Source organism: Bidens hawaiensis, unplaced genomic scaffold (assembly GCF_021521415.1).
Source record: "Bidens hawaiensis isolate Kalapana, Puna unplaced genomic scaffold, B.hawaiensis_p1.1 tig00007035_1, whole genome shotgun sequence".
NCBI classification, from domain to species: domain Eukaryota; kingdom Viridiplantae; phylum Streptophyta; class Magnoliopsida; order Asterales; family Asteraceae; genus Bidens; species Bidens hawaiensis.
Genome location: NW_027491481.1, coordinates 444,781 through 457,021, shown reverse-complemented (window position 1 = coordinate 457,021; position 12,241 = coordinate 444,781). Strand labels below are relative to the sequence as shown.

At 36.6% G+C, this 12,241-nt stretch overlaps 1 pseudogene; it reads left to right on the top strand.

The window, feature by feature from the left end:
- Positions 1–589: 589 nt before the first annotated feature.
- On the top strand, positions 590–11,926 carry LOC143634220 (5'-3' exoribonuclease 4-like; annotated as a pseudogene).
- Positions 11,927–12,241: the final 315 nt, after the last annotated feature.

Genomic DNA, 12,241 nt, shown 5'->3' with positions numbered 1-12,241 from the left:
GTTCCCCATGCTGAAAAAGAATCCTCCCACTTGGACTGAAATCCAAACGCAAGCTGTCAAAAAAATAAAAGAACTTGCTGACAAGATGCCTCCTTTAAAGATTCCTGCACAAACAGACAAACGAATCTTACAGACAGACGCTAGTGATGAATACTGGGCAGCAGTCTTGCTTACTGAAGACGATAAAGGTGTCAGAACAATATGTGGTTACAAAAGTGGCACGTTCAAATATTCTGAAAAGCATTACCATTCCACGTATAAAGAAATCTTAGCAGTTAAGAAAGGAATCGAGAAATTTCAATTCCACTTAATCGGTTATAATTTCCTTATTGAAATGGATATGTCAGCTTTTCCAAAAATGCTATAGTTCAAACAAAAGATTCTCCCAGAAGCAGAACTGTTGAGATGGGCAAGTTGGTTTACCCAATGGACGTTCACGGTTAAACATATTAAAGGAAAAGATAATATCCTTGCTGATTTCTTATCAAGGCCAAAAGAGTATAAGCCAAAGGCCTATAAATACAAGGAACATCCAGGAATCCAGCACCAACACACCAGACACCCTCATATCCTTCCAACCTTATTCATGATGAATAATCCGGGTTCATCCAGCTCCCCAAAACCACTTGTAGAAGAACTCAAAGACAAAAATGTTCCCGAAGAAATTATAGAAGTAATTGCAGAACATGCCCTGAAAGAACGTTCTCAATTGTGCTACAAAAGGCTTCTTACAATCATTATGAAAAAGCATGGTTTGTTCATGAAAGGATTAGTTTTCCACCCTGACTACCCATTCATGAATATTTTCCATATCAAAGATCTTTATGAACTACCAAAAGAAGCTTTATGCTTTTTCTGGTATTTGTTTGAATCCCACACAATTGCAATGTCCTTCAACTCAGAGAAGCTTCTCCCTTATTTGATTGATTGTCAGTGTGAAAAAATGTCGAAGAAGTCCACAAATACGTTCACCCTGCTACGATGGTTCCTCACTCCACATCAGTGGATTGAAGAAATTACATCCTCAAAGAAAAAACACTGTATTGTATACTTCAGGAGACCAGGATGTTATATTCCTCCATCAACAGGTAAGGACGGAAAGTCATTATTTTTACATGCTCCTTGTTGTTTCACACACTCATGGTCAGACATAAAGCCTACTAGCCCTAACTACAAATACTGGGCTCCAAAGGAATACGCAGATACAAGGATATGCCTTACCCATGCAAACAATGTCTCGCCAGAATCTATACCTGTAAACGTGCTCAACGGAGTAAACGATTGGGAAAACGACAATCCGTATTCACAAATTTGGAAAGAAGCCTACGACCAATATGCAGAGACTCATCTGGTAGATGATTTTGATCCGTATGAAGATGACCCGTCACACTCAGATTCTCGTTGGAAGTAAAAATATTGAAGAAGAAGAAGAAGTCCTTGTAACCTATTTTTTTTTTTGTGTGCTTTTAGTTTGCTTAATGTGTGCTTAAGAATAAAGCTTAATCACTGTTAAAGTGGTTTTAGCAAGTAAGTTATGTATTAAAATATCTAGTATTGTGTGATGTAAGCAATGATGTCATTTGCTAGTGTGATGTAAGTAATGATGTCATGGACACCCTTCCTTGGCCTATAAAAGGAGGGTTCCCCATAATGTATTATTCATCATTGGAAAGAAATAAAAACTTCTTCTTGTATATTTCTCTCTACCTTCTCTCTAGTTTCTCTCTCTAAAAACTCATTTGAGTCTTTTATCTTTTTTATTTTTCGGTGGGTTGTTTGAGGGTTCTCTCAAGTCTAGAAAGACTAGCTACTTGAGGTTCAGAAAATTTCCAAGCCGAGCTCCGCCTTGTGTTTGAGGTTCTTACTGGTCTTGCTGAAGATCAGCCATACACTCCCCCCTTTTTATAACAAAAACAAAACAAAGCCTTACCCCTATAAGGTGGTGTTAAGCAGTTAAACACTAAAACTTTCAATAATAATAATAATAATAATAATAATAATAATAAAATTACACATGGCGGATGTCAAGATGACATCTTTCATTTCAAATTGTGGATGTCCATCAAAATATTAAAATTACACATGTTGGTGTTTTTAATAAAAAATCTTTTTAATATTAAATTTTGTATTTTTTTTAAATAATGATATTTAGAAAACTAATAAATAATAAAAAGAAAAAACGTATTTTAAAAACGTTATTTGTGAAATAAATTTTTTACTTTTTAGATAAAGTTATTTAAAAAAGTTATTATATATTAGAAAATAAGTAATAATAAAAAGCTGGTGAGTGGTCAAATCAGCCAGAAAACACTATTCACATCGGCCATTTGAAATGACGGATGTCAAAATGACATCTTCTATTATAAATGACGGATGTCTATCAAAATATTAAAACTACACATGTTGGTGTTTTTAATAAAAAAATCTTTTTAATATTAAATTTTTTATTTTTTAATAATGATGTTTAGAAAACTAATAAATAATAAAAAGAAAAAAAACGTATTTTAAAAACGTTATTTGTTAATAAACTTTTTATTTGTTAAATAAGGTTATTTAAAAAAATTATTATATATTAAAAAATAAGTAATAATAAAAAGAAAAATATAGTGAGTGGTCAAATCAGTTAGAAAACACTATTCACATCCGCCATTTGAAATAGCGGATGTCAAGATAACATCTTCCATTTCAAATGGCGGAAGTCCACCAAAATATTAAAACTACACACATGTTATTGGTGTTTTTAATAAAAAAATATTTTTAATTAAAAGAAAAATTAAACTTGCATTTGTGTGATCATTCAACAAAGTTGAACTAACAATCAGTTGCATATTTTGCAGATGGTGTGGCTCCTAGAGCCAAAATGAATCAACAACGGTCTCGTCATTTTAGGGCTGCTAAAGATGCTGCTGAAGCTGTAAGTGTTATTTTTTATTATCTATGTTAGCGGTTAAGGTTATAAGTTTTAATTTGTGTTGCTAATTATTTTTTTTGTTCGGGAAGCTCAAGAGGAGCGATTAAGAAATGAATTTCGTTCACATCGGTTACATCGTAACCTTCCTGGTTTCAATCCAAACACCCAGCATTGCCTCTATGGATTGGTGAGTGTTAGATAATATATTATTCTTAGTGTGATGCAAAATGTAGTATTTGGTGGAAATTTGCATGCTTGTAACTGGTTAAAATGAGCTTGGTTCAAAATGTATAAATATCTTAGTGTGATGCAAAACAGGTCGGGTTGGGTCGACACACAAGACACTTTTTGTATGCAATTATTTGTTTTTGTAACTCAGTTACAAACTTTATTCTTATTATGATAGGGTGCGGATCTTGATCTTATTATGTTGGCTCTAGCTACTCATGAGGTCCACTTTTCAATAATCAGGGAGGTTAGTAAATTTTCTATTATGTATTCTCTCACTTAGGCCGAGTGTAGTGGGGCTCGAATTTAGGCGAAATGGGGCGAGAAGGGGCACGAACACCGCCCTGGGCGAAAAGGGGCGCGGGCGAGGAGAAGAAGTCACCTGGAAGAAGGGGCGAAATGTGTGGTGGTGGGGCCAACATGTATGGATGTGTGTGTGTTATATATACATATATATATTATTATTATATTACAAGTTGTAGCCCTACACCATTACACTCCAAAAACAAATTCTTATCCCTTGCTGACTGGGCGCCACACGGCGCAATTCGCCCCCAATTGTAGCCCAGCCACTACGCATAGCCTTATGATAATGACAGTGAACCTAACTTTTTTAGTTGCACAGGTGATCACTATGCCAGGTCAGCAGGAAAAATGTTTCCAATGTGGTCACGTAGGTCATCCGGCTGCTGAGTGTCGCACGGACGTGAACGCGAAAACCGTAGTCGACATCCCAATTCACAAAAAGAAATATCATGTTTCAGTTCTTATAGTTTTTTGACACCTTAATTTCTTCTGTTTTTGCAATTAATTTCTTAGCATATATTTCAACATTTGGGTTTTGAGAGAATATTTGCAATATCATTTAGAGATTCCAAATCCTCCTTTTGAAGTCAACCGGGTGGATGATTTTGTATTTTTTCATGGAAATGACTTTCTTCCACATATGCCAACGTTAGAGATTTGAGAGGTATTGACAGCTGTTATGAAAGTGATTTCCGATGATAAACAGATCATATATGAAGTCATCATCAACCATTAGACCTTAATCAAGAAACGGGTACTGTAAGGGTACGGCAATAAATGCATATAAAAAATAAATATATATTATAGATAATGTATCACAAAGCCCAAAATATATTCATACGTTGATGTAAACTTCAAAATTCATACATCTTTCAATGATAATCAATCGTAGTAATAATAGAGAGAGTTAAATATTGAAATACACAAACTAATTTTAAACTTTTTATGTTAAAACTTATAAATTTTGGGGACTAGATACAAACAATTGAAAGTTAAAGGGGTAAAATGTTAAAATATCTAAAGTTATTTAAACCTGAATAACCTAATTAGAAGTTACAGCCGCTATTCACAACCATACTCTTCTTCTTCCTTGTTCCCGGCAAATACTACAGCTCCGGCGCCGGAATATGCCGCCGGAAACGTTTAAAAATCGTCCCCAAAGTTCCGAAAACGTATCGAAACAACGTTTGAATTTTCTAAACGGTCAACGACCGTCCCCAACTTCAAGGAAACGGTCAAGAAACGTTTCCAGCCGTCCTCGTCGGCGTTTCCGTCCACGGCGAGTTTCCAGGACGGGGTACGGCACCTTGGTCGCGTTTCCGTGCATCAGGGGTGCTTATATTAACCGATATGTAGGGTGCCATAAATTTGCTTATGCAAGTCTATAAAAGAGAGTTTGCTTCAATAGGTGGTTATCTTACTGACTCAGGGGAGGTAATTATGCAGTTTTTGATTTTGATTATAAATGGTTAATTGTAATTAGATTTTATAGAACTCCATTGCTTTGTATGTGTGTGATATATCAACACATGAATCAGGTGTTGCTGGATAGAGTTTAGCAATTTATTAAGACATTTGCAGTTCATGAAGATCAAATATTTCAAAAGCGGGCCCGCATACAAAAGGTGATTTGTGTCCCACACAGACAGAGCTGAAGTCTTGTTTTACCACCAATAAAGATATAATATGCATTTGCTGATGCTTGATTATAATTGATGGTATTTTACTATGTTATTTAGGCATACGAGAATAATGAAGATATGAGACGCAAAACAAGACATGAGACTGATGAAGAGCCTGTTGCTCCAATAGTGGACAAGGTACTATTATTTCTATGCAAATTCTAATGCTCAAACTTTTTTTCATTTTTTTTTGGTGTTGTGTTATAAGTTAGGGGAAATTTCATATATGCACTTTGAAATATAATATAAATCCACATCACCATTATTCAATGCAAAATGTACATTGCTCTAAAAATATGTTTAGGCCTTTGGGTATATACAGAATCTATGTTAACCACAACAACAATCATACCTGTAAAATTTCATCCATAGCAAAGCTTTTGGTAGGGTCTGGGCCTCTAGGGAGGGTGAGATGTAGGCGAACAATACCTCTATCCCTGGAGAGGTTGCTTTTCGTCAAATCCTCGACTCTAGAACTGCATCCAAAGCATAGTACAGAGCATATAGTGCTAGTGATGGCCTCCGAACTGCAGAATTAGAAAGCCACCCCAAGCAAAAGTGTCCTCTAACACATGTATCTATGCTAATTGTTCTCTAATTGCTACATAAGTTTTAGGGTTATGTGTATATGTCTGCTTACTAGTCTATTTGCATATCAGTTAACTGCTAGTCTATTTGCATATCTATGCTAATTGTTCTCTAATTGCTACATAAGTTTTAGGGTTATGTGTATATGTCTGCTTACTAGTCTATTTGCATATCAGTTAACTGCTGACATTATATTTATCTTTTTAAATATTTTCCAGATTAAGTTAGGGGAACCTGGGTTTTGTTGGAGTTAATTCCTGAACCGAGTTATGGGTCGGGAAGGTGGGGCCGTTCGAGCCAATGGATCGATCTCATTAATTGTTTAATTATTCCAATTAGAGATAATTATTTATTTTATTTGTTAGATAGAAATAGAATTTTACTTAATAGATAAATAGGAGTTGTGCTTTACTCTAATTGTAATCGCGCCTCTATATAACCCCAAAGAATTCATGTAAGGGTTAAGAGAGAATTGATCAAATTTTGAGTTATTTTCTTGATTAATAAAATTGGTGAGTTGTGCCAAATATATTCTCGTGTTTAATTCGATCTGGGCCATTAATTGGTATCAGAGCAAGGATTGAATACCCCGGTATCGCAAGAGGAGCAGACCAAGAATAACCGGGTTTGTGTTCGAGCGACGAGACGAGGGTTAAAGATTGAACAGAAGGGATTTGTTCGGGTTTGTGTGGTTCCTTTTTGCATGCCATTGTTCAAGAAAAATAGGTGCGAAGGACCAGGTGGGGTTCTTGTTCGAAGGTCTTGTGAAGAAGTAATTGTCAGCAAGTCTTGGGAGATACGAACAAGATAAGCAGGCTAAAAGGGATTTGGGATTTTGTGATTAAATAATTAAAAAAGAATTAAAGGTCACAAAGTCAAGTATATAATTTGGAGAATTTAAGGTCTACAGGTTACAAACAAAAAAAGAATATTTTTGTTGCCATTTAAAATTTTTGCATAAGGTTTGTTTTTTTTTCAAGAGGTATCTGTGACCGGGTGTTGCGAGCTAACAAGTTTGGTTCTGAAAAGTTGTTTAGGGCTGATTTGTTTGTGTTTGTTCCAACGGACTGGAGCAAGGGAGTTCGACACCGTTAAGTGTTTACCGACGGAAGAGAAAAAAGGCGTCAATGGCAGATGCCGAAGAAAGACCGATAATCCAACCCAAAGCGAACGGGGGATATCACTGCAGGTTACAAAGTTGAACGGAACAAATTACATCACATGAGCGATTGTGGTGGAAGCGATTTTGGACGATCAAGGATTATGGGAAGTCGTTCAACCGGAAGAGGGCACGGGTATTGATGCGAAGAAGAATAAAACGGCAAGGTCGTTTTGTTCCAAGTTATGGAAGGTAATATTCTTTTTCAGGTTGCTCAATGAAAGAATGCTCGAGAAATATGGGCGGCTTTGAAGGCACAGTTTGTCGGGGCCTAGCGAGTCCAAAAGGCTCGACTCCTAACGTTGAAAAGTGAATTTGAGAAACTCAAGATGGCGTAAGACGAGACTGTTGATCAGTTTGCGGGAAAAATAATCGGTATGGTTTCAAAGGCAACGAGTCTTGGTCACGTATTCGAGCAAGATGTTTTGGTGAAAAAGTTACTCGTCGCAGTTCCAGACAAATACTTCAATTTGGTAGCCTCAATCGAGCAAACTGTTGATCTCGATAGTATGAGGTTTGAAGATGCTGTAGGAAGACTTAAGGCGTTTGAGGAACGTTTACGAGGAAGAGAGCGCGCTTCTGAGTCTCAAAGTCAGTTACTTTTCAATTGATCAGAAGATAGTTACAAAGGCAAATCGTATGATCAGTCCGGTAACCGAGGTAGAGGTGGGTCGAGTTCATGGGAACGTGGAAGAGGCCGGGATAACGAAGGACAAGGATCGTACCAAACCGAAGGACGGGTAAGAGAAAGGCAAGACCGCTCCCAGATTAAATGTTTTCCGTGTGACGAGATGGGACACTTTGCGTCCTCGTGTCCAAACGAAGACGAGAAAATCAGGAAGCAAATCTCACTCAGACGAATGAACCAGCCCATCGTTATCTTGCAGGTTATTTAAATCTTCATGAGACGGTTTACTTAAACGAAGAACGAGTTAACCCGAAAAGGCTTGAAGCCGAGAAAGTGGAAAAGGACACTTGGTATCTCGACAACGGAGCGTCGAACAACTTGACAGGTAACCGGTCGTATTTTTCCGAACTCAACAAAAATATAACGGGTAAGGTAAAATTCGGGGACAGGTTCGTGTGTTGATATATGCGATAAAGGAAAGATTTTGTTAAAATCGAAAACCGGGGGTGATCGGGTTTTATACGATGTTTATTTTATACCAAGTTTGAAAGATAATATAATAAGTCTCGGTCAAGCAACGGAGAACATGTGTGATGTTCATTTGAAGGAAGATTATTTGCTCTTGTACGATGACGAGGGTAAACTTATGATGAAGGCGTTTCGAACGAGAAGCCGGTTATACACGATTAAATTAACCGTGGGAGTTCCGGGTTATGTTAAGAAATCCACGCCGATTCAAATTAAGTTAAACGGTTTGGGAACAAAAGGGAATCAAGGAAAACTGTTGTTCGCTCGATTAGATGACAAGAATCTCAACAAAAGGAGCGGTCAGGCGAGTTCATGCGGCCGAGGGAATGGTCGGAGACAAGGTCATAAAGGAAGTCGAGTTCGGGAGAGCCGAAAGAACAAAGTCATGAATCAAGACAAGTTCCAAGAAGTGAAGACCAAGATGATGAGGACCAGTATGGTTGTGAAAGTCGAGAAGGTCAAGATCGTGGGTCAACTTAAACAGAACAAAAGAGACATGTTCGAAGTTAAAGGTCCGCCTATTCCAGTTCGGAAATTAAGGGGGTGATTGTTGGAGTTAATTCCCGAACCGAGCTATGGGTCGGGAAGGTGGGGCCAGTTCGAGCCAATGGATCGATCTCATTAATTATTTAATTATTGCAATTAGAGATAATTATCTATTTTATTTATTAGATAGAGATGGAATTTTATTTAATAGATAAATAGGAGTTTGTGTTTTACTCTAATTGTAATCGAGCATCTATATAACCCCAAATAATTCATGTAAGGGTTAAGAGAGAATTGATCAAGTTTTGAGTTATTTTCTTGATTAATAAAATTGCTGAGTTGTGCCAAGTATATTCTCGTGTTTAATTCGATATGGGCCATTAGGTTTAAGAAACGGTATTACAATGAGAAGTTAAGTTTGGCAGATCCAAAGGAGGTCGCAGAGGTTAAAAGGAAAATGGTGAGTTCCATTTTGGTAATTTGTAATTCTTCTCGATCTGTTTTGATTGTTTAAGTTTTGGGACTGGCAAATTTGGTAATTACAGGGGTGTAAACCAGCCAAGCTACTCGTGAGCTACTTGAGATTAGCTCGCTAAAAGCTCGAATCAAGCCGAGCTTAAAAGAGCTCGAGCCTAAATATAAGCTTGTTTAATAAACGAGTCTGAGCTTAACTTATCAAGCTGGAGTTGACTCATGAGCCTAAACGAGTCTATTTTATATACTTTTTTATTTAAGTTATTGAATATATATTTATATAACAGTTTAATCATAGGCAAAAGTATATTGCTATTCTATGATATTTCCCCTAATATATCAAGGGGCGATAAGTATAGTCCGTGATACATTTAATTGCAGAATTAAAAGAAGTATGGGTTCTTTCTAATATATTACAAACTCTAAGTGCCAATTGTATCTCTTTTAGCCATTATTTTGTTTGATGGTGTACACACCTTTCTAATCATAAGCTGCAATGCAGGTACTGAGTTATGTTGAAGGATTATGCTGGGTTTGTCGGTATTACTTTCACGGTGTATGTTCTTGGCAATGGTAAGTAACACTTGTAACCTATAGATTTTGCTGTAAATGTTTTACTTGTAATATTAGGTGTTAATTGAGGCATGCTATTATAAAAAATAAAGCCACTAATTAACATTACCTATATGATCTTAAAGATTTAGCTGATCATTACGCCCCATTTGCCTCTGATATTCAGTTGTGTGACCATGTTTCAGGTATTATTCGTATCATTACGCCCCATTTGCCTCTGATCTTAAAGATTTAGCTGATTTGGAAATAACATTTTTCTTGGGAGAGCCATTTAAACCCTTTGGTAATCAATTAATCTTAAAACTTTTTGTCAATGTAAGTTGAAATAATTAAGTTGAAATAATCCAGGTTGAAGAACAAGCTCGGAATAGTGTCTTTTGTGATATATTATACGTATCGCCACATAATAGCTTGGCCCCACAAATTTGTGCATACTACAATTTTTTATATCATATGCAATGCAAATGTGTACGTAGTTATGTACCCGAGTCAAATACCCATGTGGCCTGTTGACTTAAAGCCAGGTCATTTATACCTTTTTATGCATTTGAGTTTCTAATATTCATTTTGAATTTATTTAGTGGTGGATTGAACCATTACTTTTGGTTATGCGAGAGAAACGGTTGCAGATCGGTACTTTTGTCTCCTATTAACGGTTTGGGGATATTATGGATAATCATGTCATGTATGTTTTTTTTATATATAATGATTATAAAACTATTTTTTTAATTTATGATTTAACCATTCTTATTTTGCAGAAATGTTACGTATATAAATCCAGCACCACATACGCATATTTCTGAACCTCCAAGAGGAGTAGCTATGCCAAAGAAGGTGTGTTTTATTAATGGTTATAAAAGTGTTCTTTTTTCTGTGCTGTTGTTGCTGTAACTTTGGACCAGAGTTTGAAGCTTGATTTTAGGTATGAGAATGCTCTGCTTCTATTTGGATACATTTTTAATTGTTGTACATGATTGCTGCAGATTTTGAAACCTATTGATATAAAGCCTCTACCGTTTTAATGGCAGGAAGACAACACTAGTCGTCGGTTGCAAGGCACTTATAATAATAGGTACACTTGCATCTCTCTCTCTCTCTCTCTCTCTCACACACACACACACAGAGGAGGAGGTGCATAAATCGGGCTTTGAACCCAAACTGATTTGGTTAGGGTCAACACAAGTCAAAGCTGGGTTCTGGTCAAACTGGGTTGGATTGGAACCGGTTTTTGACGAAGAAAACATCGGGTATGTCTGGTTTCAAACCGGTTTGGGGGGGTCAATTTGAAACTAGCTCTTGCCAAACGGGTTGCTTGTAAATGAACCGAATGAACATGAAGGAAGATTCGTTTTACTTTAACAGAACAAACGATTGAATGCGAACAATTTAAAAAACATGCTATTCATGTTCGTGTTCATTCGTTAAGAAAATGATCAAGCCAGTTTTCGTTTTTGTTCGTTTGTTAACAATATAAATGTACTGTTCACGCACGTAAACATACTTAAATGACCTAAAACTAGTTAAAAGTAATGTGAAGAACAATGTGTTGGGCCAAAAAAAATGAACAAACTTAACAAAATGTAAACGATTGTCAATGACCGAAGGTAAACGAAAGTTCATGAACGAGACAAGTGTTCATGCTCGTTCGTTTAACTAAATGAACGAAATCTGTTATTCATGTTTGTTCGTTTGTTAAATAAACGAATTTCTCGTTGAACGGTTCACAAATTGTTCACTGAACGTTTAGTTCATTTACATGCCTTGTTATCATTACCTGTTATGGAAATACAAATGTTTTTAATCACCATAAGCTGTAAACTTTATGAGAAGAATTTATAAACAAACATATGTCTTTTTATTGCATCACATTGCTCTAATTCAGGCCACAAGTACCAGGAGCAACGCATGGAAATATGTTAGGTGAAGCCGCACATCGTCTTCTAAGAAACTCATTAAATATCAAATCCAGTAGTAATTCTAATTCACCCGGGTCCATTAATCAATCACAGTACCGTAATTCCCCATACAGCTATCAGCAACATGGGCCCAGACCAACTGGGCCCACGGGCTACGGAAGGAATTACAACCATAACCCAAATCATTATAACAACGGATACCTTAATCCTTGCGACCCAATGCCTAGGCCCAGATATGGGCCTTCGCCCAATCAGTTGCAAGCCAATAGACAGAATTTAAAACCGCAAGAAAATCACACGTATCAAGACCTAAGAAATGGCATGGCTGGTCTAACCATGGAAAGTGGTGTCAGAAACAGACCATACGCGGTCAGAATGGTGCAGCCACATAATCCGCGTTATCAGACTGTTGGTAACGTTCCAACCCGTTACCAACATGTTAAGTAATATTCTTGGTACCATAGGTTTTTAACAGTGATTAGGGGCATATTTGTCGTATATATTGTTGTATATATGGGCATATGGCAGGATTAGTTATGACTACAGAAAAGGTAGAAAAGGTTATTTACTTGGTTCAGCAGCACCTCTTCTAATATTCATGAGGTTCTTAAATGCTATGAAGTTTTAGTTTCAAATGTTATATAGTTTGAAGTAGGGAAAATTCCCAGAATGTTAATTTGAGGAGATAGATTCCAAGTTTGTTCCTAGAATGTTGAAAATCCCACTAATGCCCATCTCAAACTACTCGTTTCACTTAGATTC